Consider the following 22,252-nt stretch of genomic DNA (forward strand, 5'->3'; position numbering starts at 1 on the left):
GACTTACAATTATAAATCCGCAACAAATCCTTAGGGTTTTTTATTAGCACACACGAAATTTCAATCAGGTTTGGAATATAATGGAATCTATTTAGGAAATGATGTTCACTACTCAGGAATTGAATGATAATGACAACTGCTAAGGAATAGAAAATTCGTTCTTTATACTACTACCAATTAAAAATTAACAAGCCAGCTGAAAAACACACCAGATTTACATGTATACTCATATAATAAATATATTTTGTGTGTCAGAGAGGGATGTTCCCCCATACAACCCACCTATGGAACCAAAACTAACAGGAATATATTCTCAGATTCACTCACATGTTGGCTAAAATCTTTTCGTTTCATGTTGTATAGATGTTCCATGTTTGACATATAATTTTATGGCATTTGTGGAAAATTCGGTGATTTTATTACAAACTTGTTGCCATATGTCTGGCTAGCTATGATGGGTTAGACAGTACAATTATCAGATCTTCATTTTGTTTATTGGGGAAGTTCTCTAAAACCCTCCAAACCTCTTATTCACATTACAATTTCTACATGCAGTTTCCACATGATTCATGTTATGGAAAGTCTTTTCAAAATCACAGAATATCGGATCAAGCATCGTAGCTCTACAGAGAGTATAATTGCTTTTCGGTATTAAAAAACCGCTTTTCCATATTGATGAGCAAATCACGGGGAAGCTCTCCTCAGAAAAACTGCAATCTACACTGAGGGTTCTGTACCGAATTAATAACAACTTTGAGAGTCAGATAGTCATAGATGAGGTGACCTTATTTTCCGAGCTTTCGTCTACTGTTAAGAGAATACATAGCTCCTAACACTTTCGGAAGGTCCTCAATAACTTTCAATTATCGAAATCGATCGTCATAATTTATTTTTTAGATTTGTTCTACATAGTTATAAAGAGACAGATGGCGGATCTAATGGATATAACTATACATTTAACTTTGTACAAAATTTTAAGATCTGACACTTAATGCTTAGGTCTACCGATTGGAAGTGGTATGTCGGCATAAAAAAACAAACTTCTTAGTAGATATTTAATTATTTAGAAGTTAATTTAGTTTCATCATTCTCTTTGCACAGGGGTTTAAGTACCAGACCATCAAATATATCAATAAAAAATAAACTTACAGATATAGTTTATTAAAATGAACCAACCTGAGCGTTAAAAATCTCTCCAGCATAAGATATAGAGAATTCCCACGAGTAGGAACTACTGAAACAGCATGTACTTTGTCATGATAGATATATATTTGCAACGGATCCAAGTTGTATTCAACCCTGATTGGCGTACTCAGCAAGACAAATTTGGGGCATGATCAGTAGTAATACTCACAACTTCACAAATGTTTAAGCTTAAATCTCAAGGGATATGCTAAACGAATTAATAGCTAGTAGGTTGAAAATCAAATTTGACCATTCAAATTTATGTTTAATAGTGAGAAGTTAGGATTTTATATGTTGTCTCACTGTGAGCCCTTTCAATTATCATATTTTTAGGTGTTAGTGTTATATATTATGTTATTTTAATTCTGTTGAGATGTTTTTTGTATTTTTATCCATAAAATTTTAGAGGTCCTTAGAGAGAATTAATTTTAAATTATAATGTTTATTAATGTTTTATTCTAAACAATAATTTTCTTTTATTCCTTTTAATATTGTCTGCATATTTATTTTTTTGTGTACATAAATAAATAAATACCTAGTTTGAAAATAAAAATGATGACGTAGTCGTTGTTTCGTCAATTGGTTTCAACTTTGATCCTGGTGTAAAATAGGTGTTTGGAGAACAATACAAAAGAATCGAATTAATGAACGCCTTTAAAGAGTTTCTCCGTTCAGGCGCTCAAAAAAGAACGGAAAGGATGGACGACATTAATTTTACAACTCAATATCCAAGTTTTGTACTAAGTACATTTATTTAATGAAGGAAATGAAAAAATATAAAATTAAATTAAAATAAAAAAGCTTTATTTAATTAATTGGTTAACGTTGGACTCAGATAATCCTATAACATATTATTTATTTTCTACATTTTATAAAATGGAATTCCTAGTAATAGAATGCTGAGGGCCTGTGCCAATACGGTGTAGTAGATGAACGAAGGATGTATCTTGGTGTTTGAGGTTGGTAAATCACACCTAAATGATAAAAAGTAAATTTATTTGAGGGATCAGAATATAATTACATCAAAAAGTAGGAGTAATTCATTTTATTTCTTGTTAAGGTGTTAACACATGCCAAATTCTTTGAAATAAATATATAAAAAAACACTTCAAAAAATCTCTATGTACACATAAATAAGTATTCAAAAGGACTTACCTACAACATTTTTTTGCTACTCTAGGCTACACACGTCGTTACCTTGATAGTATTATGTAAACTTTCATCCAAAAAGAAACAGAAAAAAAGCCCCAAATCATCTGGTAGTCAGCAAAATATGTCAATCACACCAACTGCTAATTATCTCTAAAGTACTCACAGACTATCATTATTTTTTCACAATTTTTAAATTAAATAAAGATATTTCATGATATTAAACTCCTACCTCCTAATTTATTCAATATTAATAATTAATATTAATATAATTAAGTTATTGCTTAGTAATATTTTATTAAAAGTGAAGCTATAAATTTGTATTTCTATATGATAGCCAAAAATTCTTCATAGAAACTATAATACGGCCAATATATATATACGACAAGGGATCAACAAGAAATTGTATTATTTTCTTTAAAAGAGGGAGTATAAGTATTGCATAACTTATAACTTCGTTTATTTAACAAAAAGAATAAATATGAAATAGCCATGACGGTATCAAGTACAACGAGGGCATCGACAGCTGATAACAAAATAGATAGGTTATTTTTGTGCTAGCGAGAGAACACCGTGTGTAGTCACTCCCAGTTCATTCCTTAAGTCTGATAAAGTTCGGTCATTCACGACGTTACCCAACTTTATTTCTTCTTTGTTTAATCAGTTCTAGTAATGACAGTCTTATGGTCCGGTCCCAAAGACTGATTGGACCGGTTCCAAGACTGGACTGAACCAGAACGAATAGATAAGGATTGACATAATCCTAGTAATAGATACGGTTCAACTCCCCACTAACGTTTCGTGTTAATTCTCTATTCATGAATGTTTGATAGTGAACAGGTTATGACGTCCCACATGTCGTTACCTTTATTATATAACCCAATCTTTCATACAAAAAGAGATTGTCAAAATAGACTTAAAATCAATTGGTAGTTAGCTAATTCTGGGCCAATTCTTCTCATTTATAGAATTATTATACAAAAAATGTTGGAAATTATTCACAGCACCTTAACAAGATATAATTCTATTTCAACGAATCAACGTTCAAAATATAGTGTAAATTTTTGTGTTATTGAAAAATCGTCGTGCCCCTTCTAAATATTAAGAACGCGTCAGAATCGGACGCAAAATCAGTGCATAACCTCCGCTATACAGCAAATTTCCAATAGTCATATCTTCAAAATCTTTGGTTCAATCTCAAGAAATAAAGTACTTATGAAAATAAAAGTCGGTGGAATAAAGGTATATTCTAAATTTGCTTTTATACTACCTCTTTTTGTGGTCATGACCTTATACCTTGAATTTGACCTCGGGTATCAAACTTCAGATTGACTCTGAATATCCTCAACAATTTATTTAAATGATAAGGGGATACTTTTGTTTTATTTAAGACATATTTCGTTTTGAATTAGAAATGAAATGGAGTTTATTGCATCAATTTTAAATTGGTCTTTTTTATAATATTATGCAATACATTTTTATAATCTATATAACTTTGTTTTTATTTAATCTAATTCTGAATACTTGAGATAAAAAACTTTGGGGGATTAATTAAGTAATACTGTAAATCTCCCTCCCGCTTTCTACTTGCAGGTTTCTTTTCTTTACAAAAATGACATCCTTAGTCATCAGATACTTCGTCTTTCAAAGTTACCATATTTTTATTAATTCCCTCAGGCAAGGGTTTTACGAGGGTAGTTTGAAAAGTCCGTGCAAAGTCAGAGAGGTCCATTACTGGAGCGTATCAAGGTTATTTTTAGTTGATATCATCTCTTGAAAGAACACACACCAACTTTCAGCCAGATCGGTCTATTTCTTTCTGTTTTGTATTCGTTTGAATCGAGGAATCGGCCAGAAAGATGATTGCGGCGGTCTTTTGGAGTCGCAAGCAATAATCCTCATCGACTATCTAGAAAAGGGTAAAACTATGCCATCTCTCGGAATTTGCACGGACTTTTCAAACAACCCTCGTAACGACCTATGACTTTAGTCTTACTTATGCCATGTAGAGAGTGTTTTTAAATTTGGGACGTTTTTTAAGAATCGATCAAGAAAGGGACTGATTTAATGAAGGGTTGCTAAAAAACAATACCTGGGAGGGTTTTTCTTATAAACCCGAGTTTTAATGGATTTTAAACCTATGCAATTCATATTATCTACTTATATTCATAACCATATAGTGATGACCAGTGTTGATTTCAATCCTATTCGGGGTCGATGTGAGAATATTCTCACCTTCAATTTTTATAAGACTTGAAAAGTGAAATTATAAATGTAAGAAACGTTTATGGATAGCAGAAAAAAATAAAAAAAACTGTTTATTGTTAGTATCTGAATATCAACCACCTTCATTTTCTTATATCATAGTCAATGCTTTTAAAAAGCATAATATTATTATGTCATACACATTTATTAGGCTGTTTTAAAACAACTGGAGGACATCAATGATACTCTGAAAATGAGTACTATCGATGATATTTTAAAATTATCAAAGGAAGAGGATTTAAAAAAAAAAAATCGGAGACTCCAAAAAGAAGCATCACCTGGAGGTTGTTTTTAGCACTAACATGATTTATAAAAAACAAATATTAAATAGTATATTTTACTGACCTAACAACTTTATTCAAAACATGAAGGGAAAAAATACATAAATGAATCAGGAAAAGGCTTCTGAGAAGCCAATATAAATACCATATTAATAGATTTTATAGTTTTGAAATATTAATAAATAAAAAAGCTTTCTCAACGATTTAAAAAAAAAAAAAATTTTTTTTTTGCTAAAATTAATGTTTGTAATAACAAAAGTGTATTAAATTGACGAACGGACTTATTAGCACAAATAATTGTAAACGGTTTTCAAAAATAATAATAAAAAAATCAATATTTAATTAATTCCAAAAGCCCGCCTGTGTTATTGACATTAAAACCCCAGCACGGGTAGCTCCCAACTACAACGCTGGGTTTAAAGTCTTTTGGTAAGTAGCAATGCAAAACCCAAAATGCAGAAAAGGGAATCAGACAAAAGGATTCATTTTTTTTCATAAGTTGATAAAATGCAATAGTCCTTCTTATGTAATTCTTAATTCCTTGGAAATTTCATATATTTTTGCCAAAATCCCTTCATGTTCTCAACAATCAATCAAAAGAGGCATTATTTTTTTTTACAAAAGATATAATAATCCATTTAAAATAGATTTTATTTGCTAATTACCATTGATATTTTGAGCATTAAGTCCTTTAAATAAGTATCTCATATTAAACATAAATTAACATAAATAACCATTACAAATGTGTTAACATATAAAATACAAACAAGTTTTAGGAAAATTGCTCGTCATGTACTTGAAATTTCTGATTGAATAATATTCAAAAAAATAAACATCGATACATTAGTTTGAAAAGAGTCTAATATTATACTTGCTTCCCTGGTTATTTGGTTATAATTTCATATGTTTCTTACATTTAAAGCATTTATTTTACAAATATACATTCTACTGATATTAGTTAGACTTTATAGCTTACTAGTACTAATGTATTGCCGGAGCTATTAGGCGGCATCAAACAGACAAGAGTTGTCTAAAAAATCTAGGATATAAGTGATCATTAGCCAAAAAATCATCGGTGTTATTCACCGTTTTTTATGAGCACACTCACTCGTATTTACTCAATACATAGATGATAGATGTTCTCTCCTCAAAAATGGAAAAAATAAATAGATAAATTCATATTTTTAAGTTACTGGCAGTGTAACATGTCTCCTCCGTAATAAGTATACTCACTCTCCCCTACTCAAATTGTGGACAATGGTCACATAAAGAAGTGTCCTAATTCCCTTAACGGAAAATCTTTTTAGATTAAAGTAATAAAGAGTAGATGTTAAAATGAATACCCAAAAGTTAAACTTTGTTTTATTAATTAAATTGTATTTGACTATTACCCGCACTCAGACCCTGTTGAAATGATCATATTTTTGTAAAATTTTGAAATACATAACATTAATAGTTGTCAATGTTAAAAAAAATATGTTGGATCTAAATAAAAGTCATTCATGGTTTAAAAAAAAACAATGTTAAAATTGTTGAAGTGTTAGAAAAAAACTCTTCCCTTCCAATATAAATTGTAGTAACGGCCAGATTACACAAAATCGACTTAAATTTAAACTTTGAACTGAGAACGTCAATGTTAAACTGAAAATTGACTTAAAGTTGGTCGTTATATTGTACATATTAAGAACATTCATTAAATCTTTTTTAAATTTCAAAATAATTATGTAGACAAATCTACTAATTTGTATTGCTTAGAAATAGATGGATTAATTTTTTATAACAGAAATCTGCAAAGGGACATTTTATAGGGACTGTTTAACGTCCGGAACGACCTGTCTCCAGATGTAGGTGCTAATATCGTGGCAAAACTCAATATGATTTTAAATGAGTGAAAATATTATAAAAGTATAAAGTCTACGCTCAAAGCAACGTTTATATCTCTAGAAAATGATACCACGAAGTAATTTGAATTTTTCACCAGTGTTTAAAGATTGAGCTTTTGACTGGATAGAGGGCGCCCTAGTGGCTATTATTATAAATCAAATAGTTCCTCTTTCACCATTGTTCTAGTTTTAAAAAGAAGATATGTTCAAGTCAAAGAGGACAGTTGATCATCGTAGCACACAAACACCTTATAAAATGTCCAAAAATGTCTTATTTACAAGACAATTCTAATAATAATTTTAATTGACTTACGTGGATAAAATGGTGTTTTTTGATAATGAAATCCATACGCTGAGGAAGTGTGGATTGGCGGTGTTCTAGAGTATGCTCTCTTGTTTGACGGATATGATGCAGTAGATCCAGTGGTTTTTGGTGGATTATAATGTGGTGAGGTGCTGGTATAGGGTATGTAGTATGCTGATGAAGAACCAAATCTTGTTTTGAAGAGTTTTGGTGAAGTATATTGTCTACCATATGAAGCTTTATTTGAAGAAGAAAATCTATTTTTGTAGCTATTTGGTGAAGCGGATCCTGAGGGTTTACTCCTGTAAGATATTTCATTATTGATGGGTGATGTTCCAAATCTCTGTTTGAAGGCGGGGGATGATGTCTCTTTTTGAACGGAACTTCCACCAAAGTTTGAACCAAATCGCTGTTTCCAATAAGCATTTGCTTCTGGACTATTGAAAACTCCACCATTCCCGAGATTAGAGGCTATGCATGTTAATACAAGGCAATTGGCTATTAAAAGTAATATTAACTTCATCTCAAATGTTTGTAATAGGAGGCGTTAGCTATGGTATAAATAAAAGGTTAGGCTTTGTTCATGGTTACAAAGAATATTTGTATGAATCAGAATAATATAAAATATTTTATCATCAAAATTAATCTATTTTGAAAAAAGAAACATCTGACTTTTTTGAAAATACAAAAGTGGCATAAAGGATGTAGAAATTTATCATTCGCTATTCCAACAATGGACCTACTTAAATAAGTACATACTATATGTACAATAAACTTAAAATATATTGGCATGTAATGTAATAGGTGAGTTTTATGAACAAAACTGACCACTAATGTATAATATAAGTCTAATTGCACTTTAATTTGATATAGTATGTGAATGCTGATAGTTCAACAACGCCTTAAAAAGTTTAGTTGTTTATTTCTCGAAAATTAATATCATTTACTATAGTCATCTCAATTTCGATTTTTCAAAACTATTGTAACCTTCACTGGCATTAGAAGATTGGCAGATCAGTTACACCGGGCAACAGGGTTAGTTTCAAAATTTCAAGGGTTGCATTAAAATGCAACTTGAGGAAAAACTACTTACTAATAAAGTCTTTTAATAAATGAAAACAACAGCCGTGTTTTTGGACAAAAATATAATTTTTTTGCAACTGTCTCCCCTATTTGATAAAAATGACAAATTATATAGTCCACTATTCCTCATATTTTGACACTTGGAATTATTTAACATATAAAATACAAATGACATAAAATAATATAATACGTATCTATTAACATAATTTTAATAAAAATGGAGTACCATAGGATCTTATCCGTCCATAAACAAATTGAATTAAGGATGTTTATACATTGAGCCCTTGTTATTTACGTTTGATACAGACCAGGACCTACCCGTATGATTGAAACCTCCATTATAAGTACTAATTAATGAGTTTTAATGATGTTTAAACATAGTAGGTACATTTGAATGATTCATTTATGATGTTTCTGTCTTTTTAAGGGTCATTATTGAGATACAATCTTAAATCAAAATCATGAAAAGGATTTTTTTTTTAAATTTCATATATACATAGAGCCCAATATTTGATATACATATTTGAGTTAATTATATCCTCTGTATTAAAATTTATGGGATGAGTTAAGATACCCAAGAATTTTAGGTAAGTTTAGAATCTTTATTTGATTTAATATAATTATATTGGGTTTCAAATAAAATTTATCAATTTCTTTTAAAAAGACAAAATATTATTATTCGTTTAAGTTATCATTCAATATTTTCTTCGTACTAATTATCTTCAATCTTACCTGGGAGTGAAGAAAATAAGGAATGATAGCTAGGGCCGTAGTAATAAAAGACATACTAATTGATCCTTAGGATCATTGAATGGTAAAAAAAAAATCGGACGACAAACAAAAAAAAAGACAGATTATGAAGCAGGGGAGGGGGTAGAGGGGCAGTAACCCCCTCAAATATAATAATTTTTGTCTTGCCCAAGATAAAACTATTGATTTGGAAGTAAAATTTTAATGGGGAAACAAGGGTATAAATTTATTTTTGTAATCTTTGAAAAAAAAAAAAAAATAATAATAATAATAATCTTAGGAAATCAGTCCAACGCTAGTGATGTGTCAATCCTTACTCAAGTTCAAAGACTGCCGTCCTGCCCAGTTCTTTCTCGACCCGGTACAGTTCATTCCTGCATATGAGTCCTAAAACTATTAAAGTTATATCCTTGATGACGTCACTCATCTATATATATATATTTTTTAATTAGTTCTAGTACCGAGAGCCCGAAAAATCGGTCCAAAGAATGTACTGGACTGTACCGAATAAATAAAAACTGACACAGCACTATCCAACACTACCCATTGATAGTATATAGCTAACACAAAAATATAAAATTTATTTTTTGTCAGCTATCGATGCTTCTGCTTGATTTTTCCTAATCATTGTTCCGAACGTTGTTTAGCTGAATCATAATTAGCTCTTGTTAAGCCTTTTTTTCTCTGTTTCTTTTCTTTTGAAAGGTTGCGTGTTACAATAAAGGTAGCGAATTAATATTTACATAGGAAAAAAAACAACCACAACCGCAAATGAATGAAGGACTACTGTAGTTTTTAATATTTCTTTGATATTATAGGTGATAAACTATTTATGTGTTTATAGACTTGTGACCTTTATTAATAGGTTGATTGAGTTGTTCTAATATTTTTTACATACATTTTTTTTTCATTAAGATTACATTGATTAGATTAATAGCTCCCATTTTTAGATTGGTTTGAGGAATTTGGACACGGGTAACTGAACTTCATATTCAGATTCATGAATAATTTGTGGCTATAAAACTTTAATTACAATTACCGATTTGAAACTGATATGACTTTTAGTGGACTGAACAAATTTGGACAAGGAAATATGTTTGATTTAAATCCCTTCCAATTAAAATTATTGAAGTGATTTGGAAATATTTTAATTTAAATATCAAGAAGGCATCCAACTCTTTTAGATCAAATTTATAACACTATGCAACAGAATTTTCGCGTAGCGGCTAAAACTTACATTGATTAAAGTTATTTAAGTCATAAAACCATTAAAATTTCCAATCACAGTAGGCCTTTTCTTACATAACTTTTTTAGTATTGTTTCAATTCCGAGCCATATTTTGAAATAAGACAAATATAAATGAAAATATACGGTAATACCAATTGATTTAAACAGGCCAACATTCAAGAGATAAATTATTTACGAAGTTATCTCGAATACAGTTCCCTACAAAATGTGTCTAATCATACAAAAATCCAAAAACGAAATTTTGTTGCATATTGTAATAAAAGGTATTTTACAAGCTATACATTTTTGGCAATTGTAAAAAAAAGTCGATAATAAGAGTTAATTACTTAGTAAAAATATTTTATGAATTTATTGATTTTTTTCATGAGCCATTTTTAATCTATTTAAATAAATAAAAAAATGTAAAATGCCAATTTGTTTGAAATCCTATATCAAAAAGTAAATTTGACACAATTCAAATAATAAGTATTGTATTGGCCTTCTTTTATTTGGTCAAGTTCAGTCTTAGGATCAGTCCTTGGGACCAGTTCTTAAAACTGTTGGTCCTTTGTAATTCAAGTACTAGAACTGATTAAAGAAAGAAAAAATAAAGTTGAGTGACGTCCTCAAGGACTGAGCTTTATAAGTTTTTAGGACTTATATGCAGGACTAAACTGTACCGGACTGCAGTCTTCAGTCCTAAACTGACACAACCCTAGATATAACAGAAAAACAGGGTAATAAATAATTAATAGAAAAATACAGATTATAATTTTGTGCCCGAATACAATTTTAATTTTTACCGAATATTAATTCTTAATTGAGCAATCCATCATAAAATTTGATGAGACTTATTTTTTTATGGAATACATTTTTTGATTTTTTTTCACTTCCGCCTTTTTAAAATATATACCAATAATTAATTACCCGAATGCCTATGTTTAGAGAAGAACAATTTGTTATGTTCAAGTTATTTGTCTAAAGTTTTAAACTTGGACTATGAGTTGGAAATAAATAATAGTATGTTCTCTGAGGGAGATACATATATCGTGATAAAAAGTTTACCATGTAGTTACAAATCTTCCCAGATAGTATTAGATATATTAAGTCCTACAAGGACTATGGAAAACTCAATAATAACACTCTCCATGCGTTTGTGAACTGCCCATCCATCTCCATCCTTAAATATTTTACATCCATCGACCACAAAGGGCCGACGAATGGGGAAGAGAAAATCGGCAAAGGTGTGGTTCGTATTGAAATTTCATAGAATAAGAATATTAATAAGGTCTTGGACTTTTTAATTTTCATATGAGGGACAATAAGGCTTTACCGCTATAGAATACCTCATATCCCCTTCAACTGAGACTCAAATCATCTAGATATATGTTAAATTTCTCCTCCTGTTTCTTTACCTTACTTATTTGCTTCTTGGGTAGTGGATGCTGGACATCTGTCCTGTTCATAAGCAATGTTATTAAATATATGATTGTCATGGATCAAAACCTTGATTTGAATTAAAATTACTTAAACATTTTTAGCATATTGTTAATTCCATAAAAATTTAAATCACTGTGGACACCCAACCTCATAGATTTGGATGAAATTATAAATAATATAAGTCATATGTTTATATAGCTTAAATTAAATTTTTAGGGCATAATGTGATATAGAGTTATGAACATCTGACATTCAACACGAATGTTCTACCTAATATTCACCTCAAGGTCATCTCCTGTTATACAAAGACTTTAGTCTGTGTTTATTCAATACAATAAAAAAAAATTAATTATTTGAATTTAAATGAACTGTTGTTACTATATATTTAAAAAAAATTTAGTTGTTATATTTTGGGGAACTCATTTATTGAGTCGAAAATTGAGGGGGTAAATTTTTTTTTAAGTACTATAAGAAAGAACAGATTCTATGCCAATACATGGAACTCTAGATATCTAGAAATAAAGACTGTATTTTTCTTTTTCCCATGCACTGGTGCCAGTGCTGGACAGAACGCCCAAGACCATGGTTCCTGCTGGATTTTTTGTTCTGAAGACATGTTTCACTGTAGCTGACCCAAGATTCTTGGATATGGCCATGGGGGACATGTCGTTTGAGAGAAGCTTCAAAATTTCACTCCTTTGTATCTCTGGATATTTAACTTGTGCTCCTTTGCTTTATTTTAATTGATTCGAAAAATAACATATGGAATCTTGAGTCACAGAACCTCTTTTCCACAGAGTTGAGGACAATCGACGAAAAATTTCCCGCTTTATTAAAATTTAAATTGAGTGTGCCTCTAGATAAGATGGAACATGTTTGTATATATATCGTATCATTAATTCTAATTTCTTCAATATCTTTGACATTTGGTGTATAATTATTCTTTTTTTTTTTGTTAAAATTTGTATGAAATTAACCAAATCCTTTGTTCATTTTACTTTGATTTCAACATGTTAGAACTTTTCTTTATATGATGATGCAAATATTGATTAGAATTAGTAGTGTAGTTAGGTTTTCAGATCAGACAGTAGAATGACTTATTTAGATCCAATAAATTTTCAGGGCCATAGGAGGATTTTCTTAGGTGGAAGCGCTGTAATTTTAAAAAGAACGAAAAAAGATACCCAAATTCAATATGTGTCTCTGCCCCTCCCCCCTTTACATTTATGTCACTGATTAGTGATATATTAATATGATATTCAATAAATTTGCAAATAAAATATAATGACTTTTAATATTTGGATGCTCATCAATGACTTTGTAGGCTTGAAAACTTAAATGTGCATTATTTTGTATACCTATATAAAATGTTATTACTTTCTCGAATGAAGTAGAATATAATGTATTCATGAGGCAATACCACACAAACAATGAACAATGAATTACATTTAATGAAAACATTATGAACAATAGGCACTCGACAGTATGGTTCAAGCAAATATACATGTCCGATAAAAATCTATTATTAAAAACATTAAAAAAAAATTGAGAAAACAAGCCACATCTCTTTATGGGATCAAACATTTATGCATAATACTTAATAATAGATTAAGAGGTCCTTTCTTAATACTTCTTTTTCTTCTAAAATAATTGTCTCATTTATAAAATCAAGGTCATTAGTTTTAACTAGTGCTGGATCGGCAGGGTTGGTCGCAGGGGGCGGGTTAGAGGGCCTATAATCCCCTCAAAATTTTTATTTCTTTTTTTTCTAAAAAAAAAGTCATGCGTTATGGGAGAAAAACTGTGCCCCCCCCCAAATTAAATAAAATGGGATGCCCCTGATCTGGTATAAAAAAACGTTTTATTTTTTTAAAAAAAGACGGGTCCTCATAAAATTTGTCAGTGCTAGGACCGGTCTTTATCGGTCTACACAGATTTTATACACACCATTTATGATAACTAAAGCAGCTGAAATGACGTAGTTACTAGTGTTGGTTTTCGGTCTGGAAATAATGTGGACCAGAATTACTTGAAAAAAATATTTAGCTTATCAATTATCATCCATTACTTACAATTTATAACACCTAAACTATTTTCAATAATTAACTAGAAATAACTTACATGTATGTTACCCCTACTTTACGAGTTAAAAAATGTAATTACTTAAAAAAAACAATATATTATGTTAAAAAACAATATATTATGCCATATCAAATGGCATAATTTAAGTCGTAGAGTGAAGAAGTTTTTAGACGATATAAACAACACAACTCAATCAAATATATATTCAAATATGCATAAAAATGTATTTTATGACTCAATTTATGAATCTAACTCATAAATATGCAAAAATAAAAAGTTCATGTAGGAGTAATATTAATTTTATTTTCTGTCCATTTTTTGGACGCTTTGAAACCATGTCACTCTATTGCAGTTTTTTCTCTTAAAGCATTAATGCCTTATGGTTCTTATAACTTGATTTATATAAATTCCATTCTCGTGATACATTTCTTCATATTCAAATTTATTGGATGTTGATTCGGAAGTTTCAGACGATAAATTAGCAGGAGGTCTAAATCTAACCCGTATATATATTGAGATAAAGAGTTTAGTTTTGTTCCTCATGATTGTATGGATGGCAAAGGCGCTGAGTACTTTCATCATTATCCCAATAATATCAACCCCGTTATATATTTACTTAAATAAATAGGTTTATTTTACATATATACTAGCAAAGGGTTCCTATATTGTAGGCCTGAATAGAGTAGAATAGAAACAAAGAATGAAGGTAGATCAAAAGAGACAGAGAGAGGAACGTAGAAAGAAACAGAGGGAGAAGAGAAAGAGAATTATATAAAAAGAAATGGAAAAGGAGGTTTTATTTCTCGAAAAAATAAGCTCTTAATGACCTCAGAGGACTAAAAAAATATGATAGGAACATGCTTGGTTTTTTTATACGGGTACTTCCTAAATTTCAGACTGATCTGTTCGACCATTTTGGATTCCATGTGTGATAACACTAATAATAAACTTATAAATGCTTATAAAATATGATACAAATTTAGGAGAGGGCCTCAGAAACTTTCAGAGTGCTCGAGCCCTTCACTGGACCAAAAATAGTTCTACTTAATAAATAATATCAAAATCTTCACCTTATCATACTACAGTCAAAGAAATCCCTTTATCCAATTCTAAATATGATATATTCAGACAATTTCATTGATAACAATTTCATTCAATGTGTTGTTGAATAAACGAACATCTATGCCCATCAATAAAATATAACATAGAATATCACTACAGATGAAATACTAGTTATGATTTGCAGTCTTTTGTTATCAAAATTAGTCAAAAACACAAACAAAAGGTTATATTTGAAAAGAGAAGCAGATAATCCAACAATTTTAAAGAATACAATAAGTCTCATAGGAAGAGATCGAACTTTATGATAAGGGGGGGGATGGATATTATTTTTAGATGTTTTTATTTAGATAAATTATGTAATGTATAATAAATCTTGAGGATCAGTGGAGCCTCAAAAAACTGAATTTACAATAACCGAATCTTAACTTGTTCTTCCAGGCTCCAGGACCAGTCTTAGTCATGTGCAACCTATGCTGTCGACTGTGTCCTGTTCTCCATAAAAATAATTGAAGTATATTTAACAAAAATATATCAGTTATTATCTTGATTAAGATTTGAGCGGAGTTCAAATCGTTTCACATAAAACCCTGTAATAACTAAGGAGCGACATTACTTAGAGGAAAACGCACTCGGAATAAATTTAAAGAAATCTTAAACTTAATGTGGGTAGGTTCAATTAACGGTCAATCCTATAGAAAAAGATATAAATCATGTATATGGACTTGAAGACAATTTCTAAGACAGATGGAGTAATTGTAATACTCTAATATTTACCTATACTTAATAGGTGCACAACTCCATCCGACCAAAAGAAGAAGAAAGAAACCGGCTCAGAAAGGGAGCTTGCATATCAGATGTGGCATGAATGTGTACCACAGTTTGAGAACCACTGTTCAAGTGGTCAGATTAGAACTCTAATATTATTTCATTTGCAATCGTTAGCATTTTAAGGGGGATGTTAAAAAAAGAAAGGGAAAATCAACATGGTAACCCTGAAAATTTGAAGAATGTTTTTATTAGCTAAACTACAAACAGTTCTGACAAGGGGGGGGGGGAGGTCCCAACAAGGACTAACAATTATAAATCCTCATGGTTAACCTCCGTCTTTTATGAGCACACACAAATGTTCAATCCGGTTTTGTATATGATTGTATATCGTAGAGAAGGAAGTTCACTCCTCAAGAATTAAAAAGAATGATAACAGCTTAGGAAAAGAAAATACACTGCTCAGTTTGCCAACTCCAAAAAAATGGACAAGCTACAAAATGCTACCCATTAGTTTCATTGCTCATTATTGTGTCACATAAAAATATTTAGAACTGAAATAGATACTTTGTTTGAACTTTGAGAACGTAGTTAATCATGCCCAAAATTATATTGAATGCCAATGTATTCATTTTGTCTCCCCATTAGTTTTATAACATCTCTTACGAGTCATGATATTTGGGATATTATGTTTCTCTTCTTAGAATTCAATTTAAAGAGGGCTCTTGAGAAAAAAAAAAGTATACGCTTTTAAATAAAAAGGAAGGGTTTAATCGCCCTCTTTGACCATGACCTTTGTGGTAAATAAACCTAATTTTTACTTTTTGTGTCTTATTGACCTGTTATGTTGAAAAAAATTACTTCAAAAAATAATTGGGGTATCACTACATATAATGGGTATGTGTTATTCTTCATACTCGGCTCGAGATTGATTTTTTCTCCGGTTCAGTCTTAAATGATTTTGTATTTATTACTTGTTTATTTATTACAGCATCTACGCTATTTAGCGAGTATTTGTTCTGTTTCTAATTTGCTCATGTTCTATTGGTGAACTTAAATACTGTACTGTAATCTAAGAGATAATGATGCCTTGTAGAGGGGGTTTTGAAATTTGGGGCTAAAGAAAGGACTGGGGCTTCTTTCAAGTCCTCACATACATAAAATATATATTTTTAGCTCTGAAAAATTCCCAATAGTTATTAAACAATAGTTCCGCAGTTGGAATAAATTGCTTAACTACTATTTGATTTTGTGTTGTTTTTTTTATTTCCTTTTTGAGCTAGAAAAGGTTGCTAGATACAATAATGGAACTCTAATTGACGTCGATGTTTTTAAAACTCATAAATATTCTTCCTTTTTATTTACCAATTAATGGCGATTTTTGTAAAGTATAATAGTTATATGGTAAATGAAATAGAGAATTGAATAAAAAACAATTTTGTGATAAATGTCTTAAGAACTTTTTTTTTTTTACTTGATCTATTTTTATAATGTTATTTGTATAATAATTAATAAAAATAAATTTCTTAAAATATTCATTAACATATTGCTTTAATTCAACTGCCTCTTTCATTTCCTAAGTATTATATTAATAGGAAAAGTTTGAATATTACATACTAATATTAGTACCAGTAGTATCTACCAGTTATTAGGCGTTGGTCAAACAGACACACTTTGTTCTAATAATATAGATTTGCTTTATTAATACGGAAGATAACTCCCCAAAAAATCTTTAGTGTTACTCTTCGTTTTTTATCAGCACTCTCACACATAGTTACGTAGTACTTAGATGTTCTCTCCTCAAGAATAAAAGAAGAAAGATAACAGCCTGAGAAAATAAAACGAAAACATTTTTCAGGTTGCCAACAATAACAATAACAACGACTAAGACTCTCACCCTAAAAATGCTTGGAATTTACAATCCTACTTTAGCGAATACACTTATTCTCTTCTTTATAATATCAAGCCTTAAGCTTTAGCTCCACTCACTTGTTGCTAAACATCATTCAATGTCACATTCATTATTTTCATTTTATATGTTATGTACTTTCCTTTTCTTTTCTTTTTTGATATGACGCGCTGAGCTACAGTTACTTATTAAAAATGAGTCATCCCCACACAATCAAACAGACAATTTATGAATATCGATGAACAAGTTGAAGATGTAAGCATGTTCCATAACAACTGAAACGAAGTAGTGAGTAACTATTTCATTTAAGCTCTTGTCGTTACCATAAAATACTGATAAGGACCAGTTCCAGGACTAACAAATTTTATTAGACCCGGACGGATTGGACTATAGTCTTTATGGAACGATGCAACAATATGTGTCGGTCCTTTTACAGTTCTTTAGGACTGTAAGTACTAGAATTGATAAAAATATAAAATGAATTCGCAGTATCAAGCAGTGTTGTTTCAGTCTTTATTTATTAGGTCCAATCCAGTCTTAGGACCGATCCTTAAGAATGTAAGTACTAGAACTTATTGAAAAAAAAAAAAAAAATAGGGTTAATTGGGATCATCAAGTAGTGTTGTATCAGTCCTTTTTCATTCGGTCCAGTCCAGTCATAGGACAGGTCTTATCAGTCCTGATGACCGGTCCTTAAGACTATCAGTCGTTATGACCGTTGCTAGTAGAACTGATTAAAATTAAAGGAAATACGGAACTTTATAAGTTTTTAGGACTTATATGTAGGACTGAACTGGACCGGAACGAGACTGAACTGGACTGGAACGAGACTGAACTGGACAGCATTTTTCAGTCCTAAATAATGACTATTATCAAGGATCGAACTATATAAGTTTTTAGAACTGATTGTAGGACTGAGCTGATCCGGACTGAGACGAAATTTGACGGGAACAACACAGCACTATGTATGTTTACTTCAAATATTTAATCAGTGCAACGCCGTCATCTGACCAATTAAAGGAACAATTAAAAAATGCTTAGAATTTACAACTTTACATATTATCAAATATTACACAAAGTGTCGTTGTTGTGTTGTCTCCTCAAGACTTCTATATATATCCCTCTTTACATAATTGAGCCCATCCTTCTTACTCTTAATTTAAATACGAAAAATATTGTAACATATGTACGGGGGTTTTGTTTTTCTTTCTAGTACTTAATTATAATGTCCTTTGGTGTGATCAAAATACGTACAATTCATACGACCAATTTTGTAATAGGGTATTCAAGGAGGAACCAGTCATTATATATCACTTTATTATAATGATTGAATTTTTTGTAATAAATGAGTACAGAGAGAAGAGTTAGAATTTAAGGGTTGGCCAATTTTGATTCATTGTTTACAAATCCAAACATTTTGCCTCTCTTTTTTTTTGCATGCACTAATATTGTTATTTGAGAGAATAAACAAAGAAAATATGCTGCTTATTACATAACTTTTATAAAAAGAAAAAATCTGAATCACAATGCGAAGAAAATAAAAATGATCAAAGATCTGAAGTGATGATAATCCATGGCATGTTATGCAGTAAGCATCTGTTCTAATTTGACGTTTATCAAAGACGAAGAAGAGCTTCATACTATGTGTAGTAGTATGTTAACATATGATTGATAATTATTAATTATGACTCCATATGCAGAGGCTGTACTTTCAAATAGTGTTGTGTTAGCTTGATTCGACAAAGTCCGAGTTGAATCGAACCGAGTCAATAAATTAGAAAATGAAATAAAAGAAGATGGAGAAAAAAATTATCTGTGCAGCGAACGTAATTTTTTTTCATACCCAATTTTATTTCCAAACAGTTATCAGATTAAAAAAATAAAACTAGATTATGAAAGCTTGATAAATTCTAATTTATTTTATTTAAAAAAGTCACCTCCAGCCTCAATTACAGTCTCTACACGAGGCATGAAGTGAGAAGAGGTCTTCGCCAAACGGTCCCTTGCTAAATCCTGGAATTCCTCCTTCATCTGATTAATAAGTTCGTTTCTGATATTGCAGGGGTTCGGTTAGTTTGTTGTTCGATTGTAACTCACACAAAAAACTCATCGGGTTAAAATCCGGCGAGTTTGGAGGCCAAAAGTCCAGGAAGATGGAGTCGTTAAAATTGTCTTGTGGCCATTGAATACTTTTTTTCGAGGTGTGGTATTGCTGTAGCCTCAAAATCACCTTTAGATGCCTCAAACGGCCTCTTAACCTTGCCAACGAACGTCTCACTGAGCCCCAGAGTTCACAAAATTGTTATGTTGTCACTCCCGGGTCGGATTTCAAGGAGGGGCCCGTGCCTTTTCCAAAAAATCAGCTTCCTAAGTGCCGCGTTTGCTCAAGATAGCCCGCCAAAAGGGCAAAATAAATAGCTTGCACACCTTGTATGTATATAGGGTACAAGAATTAGTGTTGGAACGGTCTTAAAAAACTATATATACTGCAGTCCTATCAGTTTGGTCCTAGTAAAATTTGTCTGTCCTTGTATCGGTCCTCATCCGTCTTATATGGTAACTAAAACAGCTCAAATGACGTAGGTACTAACTACATCATTTCAGTTAGGGAAGTTTCATCATAAATACTTTCAAAGAGATAAGATACCTGAAATTTAAAGTAGGAGTTGTATGGCTAGAACTTATTACTATACGTTTTTATTTTCTTCAATCCTAGATAGGAGTGAAGAAAATAAAAAGTTAACTAAGACCGTAGGACTGAAATATAGACTAATATTTCCTTAGGACTGTTGAATGGTAAAGAAGATTGTATCGATAAAAAAAACAACTAAAAGAGAGGGAGGGGAGACTGATAAGTAAATCAGTCCTTGGACTGATCCAATACTAACAAGAATAGACACTAGGTCGCCCTTTATCCAATCATATCTTGATATGATCTTAAGTTTTAAACCCTAATAATAAGACAAATTTATTGTCAAAAAATTCAAATGACTCCATGGCATCAGTTTTTTGTGAGATAAATTTTGCTTTCAGCTTGTATTTTTCACATTTCATAATGTTCTCAGTCATCCTTAGCGTATAAAATCCTACTGAGTTTTACCCCGAGCCTATAAAAGGTTTTTATGTGACGTCAGCATGGTTGGGGAACTAAACAATCAAGTTTTTATAACAATCAAAACCCTTTTTCATTAATATTAAAGAAAATGATGAACTATTGTAAGTCAAAATGGGATTTACAAATAAAAAGACTTCAACCTTAAACCCTTTATCAAATATATGTCCCTTTATTCCTTAGATTAATTAAATATCTGAACTCTAAAATTAGTTAAATAGGTTATTTTATCATTTTTACAATCTTATTTCCATATAGTAGATACTAATTAACTATTACAGTGGAAATAATAAAATATTTTATCAAGTTATCCTACTTTTTTCGTTCCTAATCAACCAATAATAAATTGTAGAAATTTAGACATTTCATAGGGATTTTTGTAAATATTACTATGATTACATTCAAATAAAACTACTTATGATTGGCATCAAGCAGTATTCAATGCAAAGGTCAAGTCTTTTTTTAAATTCTTAAATGTATTTGATATAATTGTATCGAGATTTATTAGAAATTTGTACATTTTATGCAGTAGAAATATCAACTTTAATCCCCCAAAATAGCGTCTCCTTCAATTATAATACAATTCATAAAGTCAGTAAAATGATCTATGAGGATAAAAGCTGTCTGGTTTTGACACTGAGACCAAGAATTTGAGCGGTTAAAACCGAATTGGGATCAAAATCGATCTTGATAAAAACATCAATAGTTGGTAAAAACATATTGCACTATTGTATTTAGCTAAAAATACACACAAATATATAAAAAAGCTAATAACAGAAACAACTTATATTGACGGCTGCAAGATGGACCCACTATTCTCGGCTATTACGTAAACAAGGCTCAAGTCTTATTCTACTCAACTGTGGAATTATTCTTCATATCATAATAGTAAATTGTTCAGAATTTAACAAAAGCTTATTCAAGCTCTACATCCACATTCTCAAAACTAGAAGCAGAAGTATTAAAAAGTCTAAAGCTGTAAATTTTATAATGACGGCACGAAACCTAATTAATTTAATATTATAAATTTATAGGTATACAATTATTTTGACTTTATTTTATTTCAATATCCTCAAAAACAAACTTAAATAACAACTCTCTGACCTTTTTTTTTTTCAAAATTTGCAATTGTTCTTAATTATATTTAGTATTAAGCAAATAAGAAAAAAAGCTACAAAACATAAATAACTTATGTTGAAGGGTCCAAGACAATGTTAAAATAAGATAAGTTTCTGGAAGGCCAGAGGCCCAGGAACTTCCGACTCTCAAGATCAATTATATGTAATATTATATTTTAAATACTAAATAAGTAATTTAAAAAAAAGTGTCACCCCAGTTACAAAATTCAAACTTTTGGTCCCCTATAATGAATTTTGAATTCCGCCTAAAGAAACCCATTGAATCCACATATGGAACTATTCTTCATTTCAGAATAGTTAATTGTGTAAAGTTCAAGAAAAGCTCATTAAAGTTTAACATTTTTATAACAAATATAATAACTAGTAAAAAGTGGACAACTATTAAAAAATTACAATGTAGGTTAATAAAATAATGTGGAATAATGTCGTGATGAAACGAAGTTTAATATTTATAGATGTGTAATTATTTAGTACTTTACCTTGTTCTCAATATTGTTATGTACACTGTTGATTAATAATCACTTCTAAAAAACCACAAGGGAAAACAAATTCTTAATAAACAACTGCTTATAGTTGCATATAAACTGTGCGGTATCGTGAGGTCGAGACCTTATT

The 22,252-nt window shown here is 30.5% G+C and overlaps 1 long non-coding RNA gene across 1 annotated transcript; it reads right to left on the reverse strand.

Annotated features, from left to right (window-relative positions):
* Nucleotides 1–1,972: 1,972 nt before the first annotated feature.
* LOC121123184 (uncharacterized) lies at nucleotides 1,973–22,252 on the reverse strand. Its single transcript, XR_011781438.1, has 3 exons — nucleotides 22,117–22,252; nucleotides 7,077–7,618; nucleotides 1,973–2,159 (listed from the first exon to the last, which is right to left on the reverse strand). It is a non-coding gene; the product is annotated as an uncharacterized lncRNA (long non-coding RNA).

This window comes from Lepeophtheirus salmonis, chromosome 8 (genome assembly GCF_016086655.4).
Source record: "Lepeophtheirus salmonis chromosome 8, UVic_Lsal_1.4, whole genome shotgun sequence".
Classification (NCBI taxonomy): Eukaryota; Metazoa; Arthropoda; class Copepoda; order Siphonostomatoida; family Caligidae; genus Lepeophtheirus; species Lepeophtheirus salmonis.